We start from the raw sequence: 21,124 nt of genomic DNA on the forward strand, positions 1-21,124 counted from the left end.
GAATTTAATAATAGTTTCCGGGGACGCGACACCTTTCATTTGAGACTAAGTTGATCAAATCGGTCTAGCCATTTTAGAGAAACCAATATAACCGTTATTCTGAATTTGGATACTTCAGGATCCGTCGATGGTGGCCAGTGTGACCAAAGAGCCTTTGAATGACTGTTGGGGACCTAGATCAAATTCAACAGTTGTGCACATTTTGGAAAAAAAATCACCTTTTTACATTCATCGCCAAATTCGTTAGAATCGGAATTTGCTGCGTGATCGTACGTATCACCCTGTAATTCAGGAACCAGAACTCGGATCCACACAAAATTCAACAGCAGCTGATGGACCTTTCATTTAAAATCAAGTTTGTCAAAATCGGTTCAGAAAATTCCGAGAAACCGATGTGGACAAATCATACATACATACATACATACATACATACATACATACATACATACATACATACATACACACATACATACACACAGATATTTTGCGATCTCGGCGAATTGAGTCGAATGTTATATGAGACTCGGCCCTCCGGGCCTCGGTTAGAAAGTCGGTTTTTGGAGCAATTGCATAACCTTTCTATATAAGAAAGGCAAAAGAATAATATTTAATTAGCTTAATAAGCATGAGTTCAATGTTATCTTCATGTGATTATAATTTGGAAAGGTTGGTGGAATGGGTTTGAACATGTAGGGAATGGGGGGTAGAGTGGGAGTGGAGGATGCGTCAGAAATCCTTCATCTTATTTTGGTATACGGGGTGGATGAAGGAAATGCGGGCGTGAGGGTGGTCCAAGAGGAGGGGAGTGATGAAGGAGGGAGGTGCAAGGGCAAGGCGGAGGGGGGGGGGAGGGGCGGCGACGCAATACTCAACTGCATATTTTGCGTTCCATTTGAGACTTGGTTTGAGAAAATCGGTTCAGTCATCACCGAAGAACCGATGTGACTTTAATTGTGGAATATGCCCGGAATTCCGGAATCGTCGATTGTGGACAATATATTCAAAGAATGTTTGATTGGCAATCAGTGATCTAGATCTGCGATTAGAAGTAATTTGGTGACCATTTCAATAGTTTTTAGCCTCTGAGGTATTACGATTGTACCGATTTATATGGAAAATTCCAGTGTATCCTTACCAACACCCCTGTAACTCCGGAAGCAAGAGTCAGAACCGAATGAAATTCAGCAGCAGTCAATGGCATTACTGTATCTTTCATTTGAAATCAAGTTTGTAAAAATCGGTAGAGAATTCGTTGTGGAATGGGTGTGATATTAGTTTAGGAACTTGGCGGGTTCCCCGGGGGCGTCATGAACCGTCATAGGTGGCCAATATGGTCAAAGCTGCTTTGATTGATCATTAGTGATCCAGACCCGCAAACTAGAGTAATGTTACATCAATTTTAATATGTTTTACATCATTTGAACATCATGGTGGTACCAGTTTATATGGGAATTTGCTGTGTGACCGCACTTTTCAACCCGTAACTCTGGAACCGGAAGTCGGATCAACTAAAAATTCAATAGCAGCTTATGGGAGCGTTATACCTTTCAGATAAAACTAAGTTTGCGAAAATCGGTTCAGCCATCTCTGAGAAAATTGTGTGAGTTTAAATGACACACACACATACACACACACAGACATTTGCCGATCTCGACGAACTGAATCGAATGGTGTATGACACTCGGCCCTCCGGGCCTTGGTTAGAAAGTCGATTTTTACAGTGATTGCATAGCCTTTCTTTATATGAGAAAGGCAAAAAGGTGCGAAATCGGCAAAGTCCCAAAAAGTCGATTTTTATAAAAAAAAAATTTTCGAGATAACATAAAATCTCGACGTTTCATGCATTTTAAAGATGTTTGGCATCAAAAATACGAATTCAATTTCTAAAATTTCATGAGGTCCCCCCTTTGAAAAAAAAAATTTGAGTTCCGGCTTATATGGGAATTTCATATGTGACCGGACGGTTTAGTCTATATTTCCGGAACCATATAAGCGATCCGTACGAAATTTTATAGACATCTATGGGGATATTATAGCTATCATTTGTGAAAATTGGCCCAACCATTTCCGGGAAACTGATGTGAGTTCGTAAATTTTGAAAGATGGCCGCTTTTCCCGGGCACTTCCGGAACCGTCTATGGTGGTTAATGTAGTCAACGAAAGTTTGGTTGGCCGTCGGTGACCTAGAACAGCAAATTTAAGTTGTTTGAGAGACATTTTAGCGAAATTTTTACCTTTTTTGCTTTCATCGGAGTATCGGTTTGAATCACAATTTGCTATGTGATCGCACGCCACAACCTGTAACTCCGGAACCGGAAGTCGGATCGGGATGAAATTAAATAGTCATTTACGGGGACGCAATACCTTTCATTTGAGGCCAAGTTTAGTCGAATCGGTCTAGCCATCTCCGAGAAACCGATGTGACTGTTATTCTGAATTTAGATACTTCCGCCGGGGCTTCCGGAACCGAGGATGGTGGCCAATGTGGCCAAATAGACTTTGAATGGATGTTAGTGACCTAATACTACAAATCGAAGCAGTTGTGGTCATATTTTGGAAAAATTTTCACCTTTATACATTCATTGCAGAATTTATTAAAATCGACATTTTCTGCGTGTTCGTACTTATCACCCTGTAATTCCGGAACCGGAAGTCGGATCCATTAGAAATTCAATAGCAGCCTATGGGAACGTTGCACCTTTCATTTGAGACTAAGTTTGTCAAAATCGGTTCAGCCATCTCTGAGAAAAATGAGTGACATTTTTGGTCACATACACACACACATACACACACACATACATACATACACACATACATACACACACACAGACATTTGCCGAACTCGACGAACTGAATCGAATGGTATATGTCACTCGGCCCTCCGGGCCTCCGTTAAAAAGTCGGTTTTCAGAGCAATTGCAATACCTTTCTATTGAGAAAGGCAAAAACGATCTGAACGTACGGAGATGTAAAATAAGATGATTTACATACAAACTTGAAACACCATGCGCAAATCCGGAGACAACCAATCGCCCCCAAAATGACAGAATGATAGAGATCCAGATTTCTTACGCTACGTGTGCAAAATTCGTCTACGCAGCTGATGTTCCTCTGACTCCAACTTACAACTGTTGCACAATTGCTAGTAAAACTTACACAATGTAAACTTTACACATTGAACTAATTTCCCTCAAAATTTCAAAAGAAGCCACCTAATGGAAAAAAAGCTACCGAAAAATTGAAAGTGATGCAATTTGATCCAGTACACTCTTTATCTGCTTATTATATTGAATTTATATTGAACTATACTGTATACAGTGACTACAATGAAACTTTTTTGACATGTAAGATTATATTCTTAAATAGTTTGTCTTCTTGTCGGTTACAGCAACAATCTTGTCATTTTTTACTCAGTATCGATACCATTTAACCGTGAACTTCACTGAAATATTTATTGATTTGGACACATTTCAACAACTCATAAACGGAGGGCAAAAATTAGCACTAACGGAATTTCAAAAACATAATATCGCCAGGAGCGAGTATTGACTTTTTTATTTTAGGGTTATATTTCGTCACCTTTACAATACGAAATTCTTAGAAGAATTTAGCAGATTCAGATTATTAAGTGAAGAAATCGCACAGCGTTCTTTTTAATTCAGTTGAAGGATTCCAAAACTTTTTTCAGTACTACCTCTTTGAATAGTTGATATTTTAATGTGTATTTAACTAATTTAAAATACTGTTATTAATAATTTACGGTAGCTTGTTACTGTGTTTTCATATGAATTCGTGCAAGATTGTAATCATTTGGCATGAGCCAATTATAATAAAATCTGATTTATCATGGTAGAGATAGTCTGGGCACAGGAGAATTATAGTGGGTTTACTCTTTAACTTGTTAACACCGTTCGTTACAGAAAATTAACACCGGAGAAATGAGTAATAGTTTTGAAGTACAATAGCACGTGTTTTAAATGAAACCACGTATACCATAAAAAAGTAAAAGAAATTATCCTTTTAATGCATTATGATTTCGTTTCACTGTTATCTGCCCTTCCTTATACATGAAGATTACCTTTACCACGCCAGCTCAAAAATTTATGTGAACACACGACGATCGACAACCTTCCCTAATCAGTTCACGGTAGGACAGTGATAAGATCTGCCAGAAGTATCAATGTCATACCATTGTACATGTATTTTTGTCGTTTGCAATTTGCTGAATTAATTTTCCGATAACCTACGAATAAATTAGTAGCATTCATTAGGCTATCATCATTATCTCCAAGCTCATTATACTAAAAAAATGTTCGCTTTTATGACGCATGACGGCATGTGCAGATTTCGACGCTCGTCATTGCAGTGTCTTATTTATTATCTTTCGAAAATAACCCTTAACTAGTAACTGTATCCGTATAAATATATGTGACATTTTTTTCGATACAGTTCGTGAGTTGAATTGCATTTTTATTGGAATGCTACAGTTTTTGTTGCCCTCTTCATCTTTAAAAATATCTTAAAGTATGTGAAACAATACAGAAAAAAAGTTTGAACAGAGAATGATACAAAAATCGAAAACGAAAAAATTCATTTTCATAGAGATTTAATAAAACGATATATAAAAACAGCATTCTCCATTCAACCTTAAACAGAACTCATTCTTTTGCTCCAATTCAGAAATGTGGAATGCGGTACTCATGCCATGTATGACTTTGGTGAAAGTATTGATATTTGTAGCAATATGAAGAGAACGCGCAATTTGAATTTTTTGGTATGCCTTATCTCGACAGATTCATAATTCATACCAAAAGTGATACTCCACCTGATAACAGACCGGATTAAGACTACGACGCGAGAATTCCATACGATTGCTGTTCTTGTTAAAGTCAGGGCCAGTCGCGTCGGACCCCAAGGCTGGTATTACCGACGAGCCCTTCTAAATCTACTTATTTGAATCAAGATTAGAGGAATTGTATACATTCAACTGTTCAAATCAAACAATGTTGGATCTGTGGGTGTTTCTCCTTGATCAGAGTCTTCTTATGCTAGTATATAGTGCTTTTATAGAAATGAACGAATTCAAAGAACGTAAACCTGTTTTAATCCAGCTAGTGGTGTAATTGTGCCTTTCTCATTTATTCAAACTATGAAACTAACATTATGGAATCTGATGAGCAACATGTCGACGATCTCTCTTCGTTGAAAAGTTAGTGTTGGTGCCCTCTACGCAGGACATATGGAACTAAAATGTCCTAACCAAAACATCACACGTATTTTTTACAATAATTCTTCTGAACGTGCTATTGAGCTAAACCTAATCATTATTACACAAAAATGTGTAGTACTGGACACACGATCATGCTAGGCCCCATACAAAGCTGACTCAGACATCACTTCGCTAAATTTTTAATATCTTCTTTTAACACAGTCGAATTGACTAACAGTCTTCGACAAAGTTGTAGACAATTAAATTATCTTTCTTGTTTTCACTTACGGTGATAATAAGATGCATACAGTGCCGCCTAGCGGCGAATATTCGAGCTAGTGGGTTTTTTCTATGTAAATTGTCCAAAATCCCATACAAACTTCAGGAAAGTTGGTCCGGTTAGCTACCGGACTTGTCCGATTTGCTTTAAATTTGGAACAAGTACTCCCGGTGGGACTAGGAGTCGACTCAGGGGTCATTTTTTTTCTTGTCACTCTAGTGCATACTGTATGTTCAATGTACATCTCCGCAGTATTGGGTTCGCTGAGAGCGACTATTGTGCCTGAGGTAAGACATTGAGTATGTTGTTTGGTCATATACGTTTATACCGTGATGCCAAATCCGCATTATTACACTAATAATGGGCCCGAAAAAGCTTTCCAATTCTTGACCATACATGACTCCTCTCTATAACTTCCATAGCCTTTCGCATTTCTCAATTTTTTTTCAATATTGCAACATTTAAACAATATTTTCCTGAACTTTAACTGCAAAATATCGAAAATTGAGCGATTGACAGTGAAACTCCAGAGGAAACTTCGAAAAAATGCGATATTCACCATAACTCAAAATCTCCTGGACCAATCGATCGAAAATTTTGCACAATTTTTCTTCACATCATTGCCATTGTAAGTGCAAGAGCTTTCAAATATATTTTTTGAAATTTTTATTTTAACAATAGCATGTTAACCAATTGTATTCTTCATATATCGGACTTTTGATTTTAAAGATCAACCAAAAAATGAAAAATAGAGCAATAAATAAAAGCTCTGGTAGTTATCAAGAGAACGATATGAAGAAGAACTCTGTAAAGTTTCAAATCGATTGGTACAGCAGATTTTGAGTTATGATGTACACCACAAAACAAGTTTTCGACGAGGTGCCTGCGGATATTTACTGTCATTCACTCGATTTTCAGTGCTTTGCCCTAAAAATTTGAGGAAATATTGCTCAATTGTGCATTAGTATATAGAAATGAAATGAACATACTAACACTCCCTGTATCGCCACAATTTTTGCCTTTCTCATATAAAGAAAGGCTATGCAATCACTGTAAAAATCGACTTTTTAACCGAGGCCCGGAGGGCCGAGCGTCATACACCATTCGACTCAGTTCGTCGAGATCGGCAAATGTCTGTGTGTGTATGTATGTGTGTGTGTGTATGTGTGTGTGTCATTTAAACTCACACAATTTTCTCAGAGATGGCTGAACCGATTTTCGCAAACTTAGTTTCATCTGAAAGGTATAACGCTCCCATAAGCTGCTATTGAATTTTTAGGTGATCCGACATCCGGTTCCGGAGTTACGGGTTGAAGAGTGCGGTCACACAGCAAATTCCCATATAAACTGGTACCACCATGATGTTCAAATGATGTAAAACATATTAAAATTGACGTAACATTACTCTAGTTTGCGAGTCTGGATCACTAATGATCAATCAAAGCAGCTTTGACCACATTGGCCACCTATGATAGTTCAAGACGCCCCCGGGGAACCCGCCAAGTTCCTAAGCTAATAGCACACCCATTCCCCAACGAATTCTCTACCGATTTTTACAAACTTGATTTCAAATGAAAGATATAGTAATGCCATTGACTGCTGCTGAATTTCATTCGGTTCTGACTCTTGCTTCCGGAGTTACAGGGGTGTTAGTAAGGATACACTGGAATTTCCCATATAAATCGATACAATCGTAATACCTCAGAGGCTAGAAACTATTGAAATGGTCACCAAATTACTTCTAATCGCAGATCTAGATCACTGATTGCCAATCAAACATTCTTTGAATATATTGTCCACTATCGACGATTACGGAACTCCGGAATTCCGGGCATATTCCACAATTAAAGTCGCATCGGTTCATCGGTCATGACTGAACCGACTTTCTCAAACCAAGTCTCAAATGGAAGGTAAAATATGCAGTTGAGTATTGCGTCGCCGCCCCTCCCCCCGCCTTGCCCTTACACTTCCCTCCTTCATCACTCCCCTCCTCTTGGACCACCCTCACGCATTTCCTTTATCCACCCCATATACCGAAATAAGATGAAGGATTTCTGACGCATCCTCCACTCCCACTGTACTAATCCCCATTCCCTACACGCTCAAACCCATTCTACCAACCTTTCTAAATTATAATCAGATGAAGATAACATTGAACTCATACTGATTAAGCTAATTAAATATTATTCTTTTGCCTTTTTCATATAGAAAGGTTATGCAATTGCTCCAAAAACCGACTTTCTAACCGAGGCCCGGAGGGTCGAGTCTCATAACATTCGACTCAGTTCGCCGAGATCGCAAAATATCTGTGTGTATGTATGTGTGTATGTATGTATGTATGTATGTATGTATGTATGTATGTATGTATGTGTGTGTATGTGCGGATTTGTTAACAAAATGTACACATCGGTTTCTCGGAGATGGCTGAACCGATTTTTACAAACTAAGATTCAAATGAAAGGTATAATATTCCCATAGGTTGCTATTGAATTTCATTTTCAACCGACATCTTGTTTCGGATTACGAGTGGAAGAGTATGGTTACAAAACAAAATTTGTTGATTTGTCTACATCGGTTTCTCGGAATTTTCTGAACCGATTTTGACAAACTTGATTTTAAATGAAAGGTCCATCAGCTGCTGTTGAATTTTGTGTGGATCCGAGTTCTGATTCCTGAATTACAGGGTGATAGGTACGATCACGCAGCAAATCCCGATTCCAACGAATTCTGCGATGAATGTAAAAAGGTGAAATTTTTTCCAAAATGTAAACACAACTGTTGAATTTGTATATCTAGGTCATCAACAGTCATTCAAGGTCACTTTGGCCACACTGGCCACCATCGACGGATCCGGAAGCATCCAAATTCAGAATAACGGTTATATTGGTTTCTCGAAAATGGCTTAACCGATTTGATCAACTTAGTCTCAAATGAAAGGTGTTGCATCCCCGGAAACTGATATTAAATTCCATCTCCATCCGACTTCCGGCTCCGGAGTTACGGGTTGTGGAGTGCGATCACATAGAAAACTCTGATTCAAACCGATATTTCAGTTCAATATTACCGTCGCTGTTTTTTCTTTTACAAAATTTTGGAACTCGAATAATGATTTATTTTCCTGTATATAGTTGTCATGTGATGTATAATAATAAAATGTAATATATGCATTTAAAAGCTTTTAATGAATATAAACAACGCACACATTCTCGTGATTCATAATTGAGAAAGGCACGATTGCACCGCTAGGTGGATTAAAACAGGTTTTTTTTACACCGAATTCAGCTTACCACCACCACCCTTAAGATGAATTCACTAGAATTGCTAAACGTAGTGCATTCAATGAACTACGCGACTGTTAAAATAACTTTTGACGAAAAAAAGTTTCACCGGTTACGCATAATAGTTTCCGTTCATTGATAATATACCTAGAGGAATAAGTGAAGAATTTGAATGAAACATTGGGACACCACGCACCATATAAAAGCAGCACGTTTTCCCTCTTCTAGTGATTTTTCGTTGTATTTCCAATTCACTTCGTGTAACCTTTCCATTACATAGTTCTCATTCGGCTGCTTGGCGACTCTAGTACCAGACGATGTAAATAACTTTACCAGTTAATACCGGTCCTATCTTCTTAAGACACGCTATTCATTCAACTCATTTCGAGCCGACGGTGCGTATTCAAGAACCCACCAAGTATCTCCACCTCTGGTAGTCCACCGCAGCACTAAGGGTAGGTTATTTTCCTTACAAAATCGAATATGCGCAATCGGCAAATGTCGAACACGCAAGGCAGAAGGTACACTAGCTTGGGTGTGGAGGTGTGGAATATTTTCGTGTCATCAATGTACACATGCACAGAGCAGCTTGAATGCGTTTCGAACACTATCAAACGAATGCCACCATACATCCGACCGGTTCAACGTGGTCGGTGCGACAATGCAGTCAAACCGAACACCTCAGGTAGGTTCCCGCTAAAACGCCAATACGTTATGTCAGCATCAGCAGCCACCGAAGCAGGGCTATACTATTCATAACAAGCGAAAACCAACCATAACCGGCCTAAACAGCTGTTATCCGTCCGGGACTTGATTCCGTTTTCCGTGTCATTATTTATATCCCCGACTTTCGCCTTGCAACGTCAGTAGAATATAACATTGGAAGGCAGTTCCCCATTCGCTATGGAATTAATCACTTGGCCGAGTCGAGTAATCATATGATCCAGAAGGGAGCCTCGAACGGAACAGTGATTTTTTTAATCAATACCTTTCTTTCCAAAACAAAGGACCTGTCTCTACATCAACACCGTCGCCTTGGAATTACAGTCGACTCAAAGACGCCAGCCATACATTAGTGTATGAGAAGTGGTAATAAAACTAAAGCATTTGCAAACATTTGCTTATCATCAACTAGCGTTGACATCAGTGGTGATAAGACCGTGCATAAATGGCACTTTCTTGTGCATCTTTAAAATGCCTATTAAGTGATACCACTTTTATATCCCAACTAATGAGGTCTAACTATACACGGTCACCTTAAGTATCTGCAAGAGAACGCTGCACATTGGGACACGTACGCAATGCAACGGAAACGTTTGCATCCTTGAGATTTTGTATCTTTGCAAAAGTGCTTCAGGAATGTCCATTTTTCCTTATATCGTACACATTACACCCAAATTGATCTTTTCCTCGGTTAGTTCAAAAGATGTGAAGTCTTCAGTAAAGATGGTGCACTAATAAGAACAAATAATGTTAGCGAAGACATCCAAATTCCCCAGGCTGCCGATTGAAAGGTGTAACCAATAAAACCACCTTGTACAACACGCAAAATTAGACATTTGCTATTTTTTTCCGTTGAATATCAAGTTCTCTCTATGCAAATCAATTCAATTTCTCTTTATTAACCGCTCGAGCGGTATCCATCCATTACAAGCTGACTTCCCATGAACATCGACAAGGTTGTACCTGTGTACAAAATTTCGTGCAATCGTTCAACCACAAACATGCTTCGTCTCGATGTACATGTTCGCCTCGAACGTCGAACCCAAACGAACGATGTTCAAACTCTAGTTCAAACATCCGTGTGCGTACACCGGGTGCGTACACGAGAACGGTTCACACAAGGCAAAATGAGTCAACACTAGTGATGATGAAAGTGAGAAGGAAAAAACTGGTGCCGCGAACCTTTGTGTACGAGAGATGTACGCACACCGTGTGTGTAAATGGCGTTCAGTTGTGCAGGCGAACATGTGCACTTGCTTTGGTGCGAAATAGCGTGTTCGAGTTCGCACAAAATGTGGGTTTAAAATGAGCACAGAACCAGAGCGAACATTGTGTACGATGTTCATTTGGGAAGACGTATTATAAGAGAAACAATTTTCAATTGTAATATTCTCTCCTCCATGTTTGAATATATTGTGACTAACATTCAAAATTTTCTGAATTTGGAACCAACATTTTCCCTCCAAATCTCATCATGCCTTTGTCTTATCTGAACATCTGATGTTCTGCCATTTTTTTAAATTTTCGCAATCAAGCTGCAGGTGTCTAATAGTCTAGTGTCGCTACTATCAACAAGCTTATTCCCACAGCCCTCCTCAAGAGAGTTCCGGGTGCAACTGATTATTCTTCGATGCTGGTTTGAATGTATTCGTAGTGGAAAGTGAGCATCATAGACAGCGGAAGTTTTCCTGGCCGTTTAGCCGTTACACGTGGTTTCGGGTCACAACGAACATTGAAAACGTGTTGGCACTCACTCTGTTAATAAAATTTATAAAATGTTTAACCACCTTGGGTTGAGAACAATGTTGACTACGATCACAGGTATATATCTAATAGGACCCATATGTGGATGAAGAAGATTTGTCTTTTTAAGTGCATACTGTATGTACAATACAAATCTCCGCAATATTGGGTTCGCTGAGAGCGATTATTTTGTCTAGATGAGACACGTTAATCCAAATTATTACATTGATAATGCGCCCGAAAAAGTTTTCTCACGTTTCAATTCTTGACATCTTGGCATCACGTGATCAGCATACATGACTCTTCTCTATAACATCATTCATATTCATTCAGTTGTCAGTTCATATTGTTATTCATCAGCAAATCTACTTGAGCAGAGACTTCAATCTCAATGATACGACATATAGTTATAGATCAACATTAAGATCTTTGTGGCAAATGTAATATGACACGGGTAAAATGACATGAATTCCTCAACATCGCTACAGTGGACGTGGAAGCAAACCTCACGAATCAATAGCGAGCTTGGACTATGATATATTCTATCATCCCGAAGGAAACGACAAAGCTACGCGTTTGATGCGCATCTGCGATGTATTGGGTTTGTGGGGAGTCTTCCGACGCAAGTTTATGATACATGTTCTGGTATCCCGATGATAGAACACTGATAATATAAATTCGTAAATATAATGAAATTGATCATACAATACACGAATTCATTCGTCGTTTTCTGCAACGAAGTATTTTCGTGCATTCTAAATAATAGGTTTCGTTCATTTCATGAACAAGAATGGCCGCTTGGTGAACGAAATGTTTCGTAAATTTTACACGTTTAATGTATACTGCACGAATGTTATCGTTGATAACGACATTATTTTTCGTGAATGAAACGAAATGTTTTGTTTATTTTAATAAACGTGTTCGTTTATCATAGATAAGATTTTTTTTTATTTAAAAAAATCGATGTGGCCAAATCGATTTTATTGTGGTACGAAGAAATGGCCGCTTGATGAACGAAAGCTTTCGTAAATTTTACTTATTTAGTTTACATTGCACGAATGTAATCGTTGATAACGACATTATTTTTCGTTAACGAAATGTTTCGTGTATTTTAATAAATGTTTATGTATATGATGAACGATTTCGTTGGTCGCACGATTTCGTTTCGTTCATCTTAGGAAAGTTTTCGTATTCATTAGCATATTATTTTTTCAATCGATATTTTAGGATCGATGTTTGACAACAACGATTTATTCAATTAACTAAAAGGATCGATCTGGCAAAATCGATTTTAATTCAACCTGCTCCCTTCTATTGAGGACTAAAAGATTGTGGTGTGAAGTAATGGCCGCTTGCTGGACGAAAGATTTCGTAAATTGTACATATTTAGTGTACATTACATGAATGTTATTGTTGAAAACGGCATTATTTTTCGGGAATGAAACGAAATGTTTTGTTTATTTTATTAAACAATTGTGTAAATTACAAACGATTTCGTTGGTCGCACGAATTCATTTTATACATCTTAGAAAAGTTTTCGTATTATTAACCTCTTATTGTTTTCAGTCAATCATTTGGGATCGATGTTTGACATGTTAAATGATGTTAAAAAAAAATCGATGCGGCCAAATCGATTTTACTGTGGTACGAAGAAATGGCCGCTTGATGAACGAAAATTTTCGTGAATTTTACTTATTTAGGTTACATTGCACGAATGTAATCGTTGATAACGACATAATTTTTCCTGAACGAAACGAAATGTTTCGTGTATTTTAATAAACGTTTATGAATATTACAAACGATTTCGTTTGTCGCATTCGATGTTTTAGGATCAATGTTTGACAGCACAGATTTTTTATTAATTAAAAAGATCGATCTGGCAAATTCGATTCTATTTCAACCTGCTCATCATTATTGAGTACTAGAAAGATTGTGGTGTGAAGAAATGGACGGTTGATGAACAAAAGTTTTAGTATCTTTTACTTATCAAGTGTACATGGCACGAATGTTATCGTTGATAATGACATTATTTTTCGTGAATGAAATGAAATCATTCGTTTATTTCAATAAATGTTTGTGTATATTACGCACGACTTCGTTGGTCACGAGAATTCATTTCGTTCAACTTAGACATTTTTTCGTATTTATTTTCTTCTTATTTTTTCATTCGATCTTTTGGGATCGATGTTTGACAACACCGAAAACAGGTCTGGCAAAATCGATTTTATTGTGATATGAAGAAATGGTCGCTTGATGAACGAAAGTCTTCGTGAATTTTACTTATTTAGTGTACATTTCACGAATGTTGTCGTTGAAAACGACATTAATTTTCATGAATGAAACGAAATGTTTTGTTTATTTTAATAAACGTCTATGTATATTACGAACAATCTCGTTGGTCGCACGAATTCATTTCGTTCATCTAAGAGAACACACCAAAAAATAATGAAAATTAAACGACATGTAAATCAATACGAATGTAAACATACAAAGCTGGAATCAAAAATTTGATTGAAAATTAAGTTGAATTCGATGCACTCAATGAGAGCATCAGAAAGCATATGATTATACACTTTCGTTCGTGTAATATTACACGTCATTTATTTTACAGCAATATGGGATTAAAAATACATTCAAGAGCATTGGTTTGCCGTTTAATGAAACTGTAATTTCCAATCAACGTGTTAGATTACAACAAATATCGCTGAAAAAAGCACGACAAGTTGTGTGTATTTGTGCTGGAACTTAAGTTTACATTTGTATTCATGCTCCAAATATGTGCATGAAAATAAATTTAAAATTACAAAATATTTTTTTCTGTGAAGTTTTCGTATTTAATAGCATATTCTTTTACATTGCTCCGGCAGAGAAAAACTCAAAATTATTCATGCAAAACCATCGCGCGATGGCTCAACTGAATCCGTACTGCTCCGGATTCGGGATCAACTAGAAGCGGAAGAGGTTTAGAAAATCTTCCTGAAACCGGCGGACACGGATACGGCTACTAAATAGCCAGATCGAGACCGTCGTGAACATCAACAATTATCTGACGTATAGCAACAAGGACTCCATATTCTACCAGTATTGAAGCTCTGTTGACGTTGACGGTTCGACGAATGGTGCTCGTAAATATTATAAAGATATTCGTATATAGCAGCGAACAATTCGCTTGCCGAGCGAAGCTGTTTCGTAATAAGCCAACGAAAGTCGTTTCGTGGTTTTCACGAAAAACTCATAATAAAAAATAAATGTATTTCAATGTACGAAAAATTCGTATATTTTATGAAAATTATCTAAACGAAACTAATGCATAGCGATTTACGAATATATTCTATCAGTGTAATTCACCATCTTTCTAAAACAGGACAGTTCTCCGTTACAAAGAAATTAATTCGGTTGTGTTAAATTGCTCAATTCGATAATTATTGTTGTTAAACTATTACTAGTACTAAATTAGCACAAATTGACCAACCTTGCGCTAATCCTAATAAAATTCGATTATTCCTTAGTGTATAATGAACTGCATTCCAAGTTTTAAGATTGTAAATTTACAACTATCCATCAACATTTTTTTTTATTTGAGTTTGAAAAATAGTAATTTACTAGTTCAAAGAAATGCAAAATGTAAAACAAAAAATTGACAACGTTAAGCTAACGCAAATAAACGAATAAGTAAACTATACAGTTGATGACGTATGAAGGTATCTTGTGACCACATGTTGAATCGAAAAACGCGTTGCCAAAAGCAGCTTCCATATCTAGCAAAACCCCCAAACTAAGTTTCAGTTGTGACAGAAGCTTGTTCAATATTATTAAAAACATTGGTAAATAATATAATGAAACATTTTGACATCCAAGAACCAAAACCTCGCAGTTATCACTCAAATGTCAACTAACAATATGAATAAACAAATTTGACTCCCGTAGAAAACTCCGAAGCATATACAATTGCACAATATTCACGAAAGTACTTTTTTTCTCAGTTTTTCAGTACAAGGAAAACTATCGTGCACGACATTAATCGCTGATTTGAAGAAGACCACCCGTCCAACCATCCGAAAAAAAGGCATCTCTTTAAGCAGTCTCAAAAGTATTTTTCAAGGTTCTCTAAAAAATTTCAGGCTTTCTCGATCATCTTTTATAATTGTGGTTAAGACCTGCTTGAAACTATAATATGAACACAATAAGCATTAACAGTTTTATGAATTACTTCTGCAAGAAAACTACTAGTGCGCTAAAAAACTAATATATTAACTAAAGTGCTTGTTTGTATTATTAATAGGGAATAAACTATATTTTATTTAAACGTGCAGTGAAAAAGATTACGAAAGTGTGCTAAACATTTAGTTTTAAAATCTAAAAAATCGCAAAAATTCATCCACCATTTAAAACTCTCGACCAACATATGATTACGGCGTAAAAGCCAACTGTTCAAATTCTCTTTGAAAAGAGATTTCGGACAAACCGTTACTGGTCGCACACAATTCACTGCAGTTCATGAAAGAGAAAACTTTTCTCTTTTGTTTATTCCCAACATCTGTGGCGAGTAACGGTTTGTCCAAAATTTCCATTCAAAGTGAATTTTGAGAGTTGGCTTTTACGCCGTAATTGTCGAGAACTGTTCACTATTTTAAATCTTTTGTTTAGTTTGAACTAATCTAATCAATTCTATCTTTGATTCTTTGAATTATTTATCCTTGCGTCCTTCGGCCTTTTGGCCATTCGGTCTAATGACCATACTTAGGCTAGTGACGATTCAGCCTAATGTACATTCGGCCTAATGTCCATTCGGCTTAATGTCCATTCGGCTTAATGTCCATTCGGCTTAAAATCAATTTGGCTTAATGTCCATTCGGCCGAATATCCTTCGACCTTCGGTCTAATGACCGGACATCCAGCAGTTGTAACAGAACGTTCATTTTTGGTTTTGAACATCATAAAACTATCTTTTGGGAGTTGACTAAGGATGTTTTTAAAATAGGCTTAAAAGTACATTAAAATTGCTATTCAATGAGCCATTTGCGCAATTTCCGGAGGGTTAAAACCGTCAATCATACTACATCTCCTTGTTAAAAGCAATGATAAAACCAGATTTATTCTGTCATGATTTCATAAAATTACTATAAAAATAAAATAAAATAAAAAAATGGCATTTGGATTGCTACTTTGATATTACAATTTAAAGCTTTATGAACCGCAAAAAACCAGATAATGGATTACATAGAAGAAACATACTTTTGCTGATTCTTTTAAAAAGTTTTTGAATAGCTTTTAATCAGTTTTCAAGTTCAAAAACACGGAATAGATTGTCATATTCGTTCCGCAGTTGCAATGCCAAGGCAATCCAGCTTGAGTTCCAATAAAATTTTGCATGGGTTAAACTGCAGGATGGCCGTTTATTCTAAGTTTATAACACACGGTACTGCAACAGCTTCGATAATTAGTTTCTTTGTCTAGTGCATACGTTAAAACCAGTTTTTGTTGGTGGCTCTTTTTGGAGAGGTAATCGTCTCAAATTAAAATACCCTACAATGGACTGTTAAATAACCAGAAAGTTTTCATTATTTGAAAGATGAGTTGTCTGTTGTTGTTTCGGATGGGGAATGATTTGAATGGATCACTTGGCATGCTGTTATAAACACAACAACCCAATACTACGAGATAGTGTCTAGGAAATACGGAAGAATTAACTATTAATGATTTAGTTTGCTAATAGAACAAGGATGGAGTATTTTTATGAAGAATATGCGAACCCGTGGACGATAGTATCACCCAATGAAATATATGTATCTAAACGAGATGTGTTTTTACTTGCGAATATCCGAACATATTATAAACGGTTCTAAATTATCAAGTTTAAGCATTCAAAATCTTTTCAACCTTGCCTCGTCTAACGGTGTCGAATGGTTTTCCAAATGACGTCACACGGTGCGTATCGAACACAATTCAGTTCGACGCAGCGTTTTGCTGCTAAGCAGTAATTTTTTCCTCGAACTACTATTTTCGACCGTTTCAGCATTTGAGAGCATTCCCATGGTCTCGCAGTTAATACGTTCGCACCATAAACACATACACGGTCAAGCGTCGAAGTTGAACGGGATACGAATTTCCGGCATCCGTGTGTCTACATCCACCCGTAACTCGAGACATGAAGGGCCCTACTGCAATCATAGTAAACCTATAAATGTAATTACTCACACTACGCGTGACCACCCCTAGTCTTTTAATATGTGGTTGCCAGATATTATTCCTGAGAATGTGTGACAAAATGTTTCAAGCTGTCTGATTGATAAGTCTAGTTGACTGCTTGACAGAGTTAAAAATAATCGAAGCTCTTTTTTGACCGCTGAAAATGAACCTGTTGCGACTCGCGGTGCATACAAAAAATATTCATTCAACTATCCATCTTATTCATTCAGTTTAATATCGTACAATATATTCAATTCACTTATTATCTAGGAAAATGTTTTCAAACGCCGGTAAAGCATATGAAACAACAATCATCATCGCTTACATTGTACCAGGGCCTACTTTGATGCGTATGATTCGTTGCTGCACGGCCGCTTCGTGTAATTAGGTTCTTTACTAAAACAGTTAACCTCACTTTTCTTGACAGTTCGCTTGTACTGTTTACATGGACTTAGAAAAATTTGTGGATGTCTAGATTCGCTCGAAGAAAATCGTGAAGAATTTTTCTAAGTCCATGTAAACAGTACAAGCGAACTGTCAAAAATGAACACTTTCATTTGTGACGTCAGCGTAAAGTATTCAATAGTCGGAGACCAATGAAAATCTGCATGGATGAATGGGTGGTTTGTTCGTTTGACGTTTTCAGCTGATCAATTTTCATTAAATCAATTTGAATATTTTTAACTCTGCTGCTATGTGTCCGATTGAGTACTCGACTACAGGAATTTGGAAGGTATGTATTTTACGATATATATATTTCGAACTTTTTTTTCAGAACGGAAAAATGCAACATAGTGACGCCATATAACATCACCAAAGCTTGCATTCATGAGGATAAATAAAAGAGTGATTATATGAGTAGACACTCCTGTTTTTTCTCCTACCACAAAAAGGTCGGTAGGGCGCCGACTTAACCACCAAACCGAAGTGTTCATAACTTTAGCAATTTATAATCAATTCATTGAATTGTATCAAGGGATGGAACAATCTTATGATTTTACCCCGCAATGGGCATTCCGGAACATGTTCCCCTTAGTAAAGTCAGCGAAAAGCAACCTAATGATGAAGTAATTATCGTATCCAAATAGAGACTGAGAGATTCGAGCGTTTACAAAAAGGGGTAAATTCTTTGCAGCAATCATTTCTCAATGTTTGGTAATTCATTGTCAATTCGTAATGTTGCATTCGTTTAGAAATTGTGGTATGCACATTTTAATTTAAAGTGGTGTGTTTGTCAAACGCATAACGGTTTAAAATGTGCATTCCCAAAAATATCACGAGACAATACATCTTTTCATAAAGTCTTGAAAAACTTAATGAATTTTTAACCTATTCATCAAGAAGCTAGGATTCCAGATTCGTAAAGCACAGCAGCAAATTTATTATCGAAATTTCTACTTGATGTCATGTTCGTGATTTCAGGTGGTTAGTCGCGGCATTACATCATCGTGGTATTATCATTTTCACACTAAGTAACGTAACACTATGAACTGGATTGAAAGCGTCATAGATCGGCAGTATCTTATGGTTTTATAAACTTTTTCAGATCATGATCTTGATGAATATGTTATGAAACAGAAACAGCGGTTTATAATTGAATCCATGAATAATGCTCCTAATTTTATGCAACAGTTCACTTGAAATTATTGGGACTACGTGCTGAACTTATTTTACTATGAACAAGGTCATAACATAAACATGATTAGGGATAACTTCTAAATTCGTGAAATATATTATGAAAATGAAGACCTATTTTGAGTTTTATGACACATTCTTCGTGCGTAACCAGTGAATCATGACCAGCATACAAAGAACCAGAAATTAGTTCATGACAAATATTCTGAATTTTGCGAATTTGTTCAAGATTATTTTTTAGATTCTGTAAACTAATCTACAACTACGAAATCAAACTCATGATCAAGATTATTGAATCGTAAATTAATTCACGTCGTAATTTCGGGTCAAAGTATTCCTAAATCTTTGAAAAATCACGAATCAAGATTTGGTTTACGAATGATATTTTTAAATATGTGAACTAGATCGTGGATAAGAAAAACAAAGCTGTAACGGTGCTGCGTCATTAGACCGAAAGCTGTTAGACCGAATACCATTAGGCCCATTCGTCCAAACAAGTTATTCGATCTAATGACAGACTCGGATTAATGACCCAAATGGATTAATGACCCACTCGGCCTAAGAACTTTGTCTTAGGGCCATTTTCGAGCTTATGACATTCAGCCTTATGACCCATTCAGCCTAGTGGTGTTCGGCATAACAGCATTCGGCCAAGCGATTTTCGATCTAATAACCCGATACCAGCTGAAACAAAAACTGAACCTAACAAAAAACAAAAATCTTCATAAATAAAAACGTTACGCCTGCGATACAAGAAACTAATGTAATTGGAAAACATATAATTTTTGTTCCAGATCGTATTTCGTAACGTAACGATTGTTCCAGGATTCATGACATATAATTCAAGAATTTGGCAATATTTTTCCGCATTAGGCTGTCATAAAAATGTAGATGTTCGAAAAGTCTTGATGTTCAACTCTAGAATCAAAGATATGCTGTATTTATATTTGAAGCTCTTTTGTTGAATTGTAGAACCAACTAATTTCCTAAAAATCTAAATTATCTAAAGTCGATTTATAAAAGCTGGCATTAGCAAAATAGTCCTTAATTGTTGTAAACCCGTCATCATTATTATTAACATCCTTATTGATGTTCCTTACAATATTTGGGTGCTAGATGCTGCTTCTTCAGTTGCCATTATGGCTGCCACAATTTTGGCAACCGCTTGTGGTTTAGGTATTGTTATTGAAAACTCTGTTTTCGACTGGTTTGCCGTAGATAAATTGACAATCGGTTTAGATGCATTCTCCTTTGGATCACATGGTTGTACATGGTGTGCTGTCTGATTACAACATTTGGATGTAGGAGTATATCCATCATGGTTGCATAATGTAATTTGTTTAATAGTAGTTCCGTGAATTTTGAAATTTCTAGTCGATAGGAAGAAATAAGACTTTTGACTCGCATCCTCACCACAAGAACACCGTTAAGAATGTCAGATAATATTATCAGATATAACGGATACTACTTCTCCGTACTGCATTATGCATTTTGCAATTATCTCATTTAAGGTATGCTGTGATAGGTCATGTAACCTTTCTTCTATACAGTCATTTTCTATATACATCGTAATCGTAATTTCAACGTTCTCACTTTCAACCACGTGCTTTAAGTTGTTTTGCAATACGAAACGTTCGGCTTGGGATAACGTGTTGAATGATATCAATATATTCACGAAAACTCCGCTGTATTGAAACCTAAGATGTGCATTGGAAACAACAGCGTAGTCAGTAGGGATTTGAGCTGCTAAACCCCCACACCCTCCTCTACAAATCAAAATAATTTGGCATAGAGAAATAATACATGTTATAGAATTAAATTAAAAATTATAAATTATCAATTATTTTTTGAGACTTTTCTCCGATAAGAGTATTATCTCAGTGTCAGAAAGATTGTAACACTAATTCTGTACGCTGAAAAACGGCTACAAGGTCTTTCGCAACAGACGTCCAACCTTCTACAAAGACATTGTGGTTCTTTTCATGATTTCGTACCGCTTAATATCTACATCTATGTAAAGAAATGGAATCTGTTAAAAATGCAACTTGGATGTCATCTAGGGATGGG

At 36.7% G+C, this 21,124-nt stretch overlaps 1 protein-coding gene across 1 annotated transcript in view; it reads left to right on the forward strand.

The window, feature by feature from the left end:
* Positions 1-15,278, forward strand: part of LOC131682130 (sodium/potassium-transporting ATPase subunit beta-1-like) — a 50,680-nt gene extending 35,402 nt beyond the window's left edge. The window contains exon 6 of the mRNA XM_058963367.1: positions 15,217-15,278. The gene's annotated coding sequence lies outside the window, so the exon portion shown is untranslated. The remainder of the gene's footprint in view (positions 1-15,216) is intronic.
* The last annotated feature ends 5,846 nt before the right edge of the window (positions 15,279-21,124 follow it).

This window comes from Topomyia yanbarensis, chromosome 2, assembly GCF_030247195.1.
Source record: "Topomyia yanbarensis strain Yona2022 chromosome 2, ASM3024719v1, whole genome shotgun sequence".
NCBI classification, from domain to species: Eukaryota; Metazoa; Arthropoda; class Insecta; order Diptera; family Culicidae; genus Topomyia; species Topomyia yanbarensis.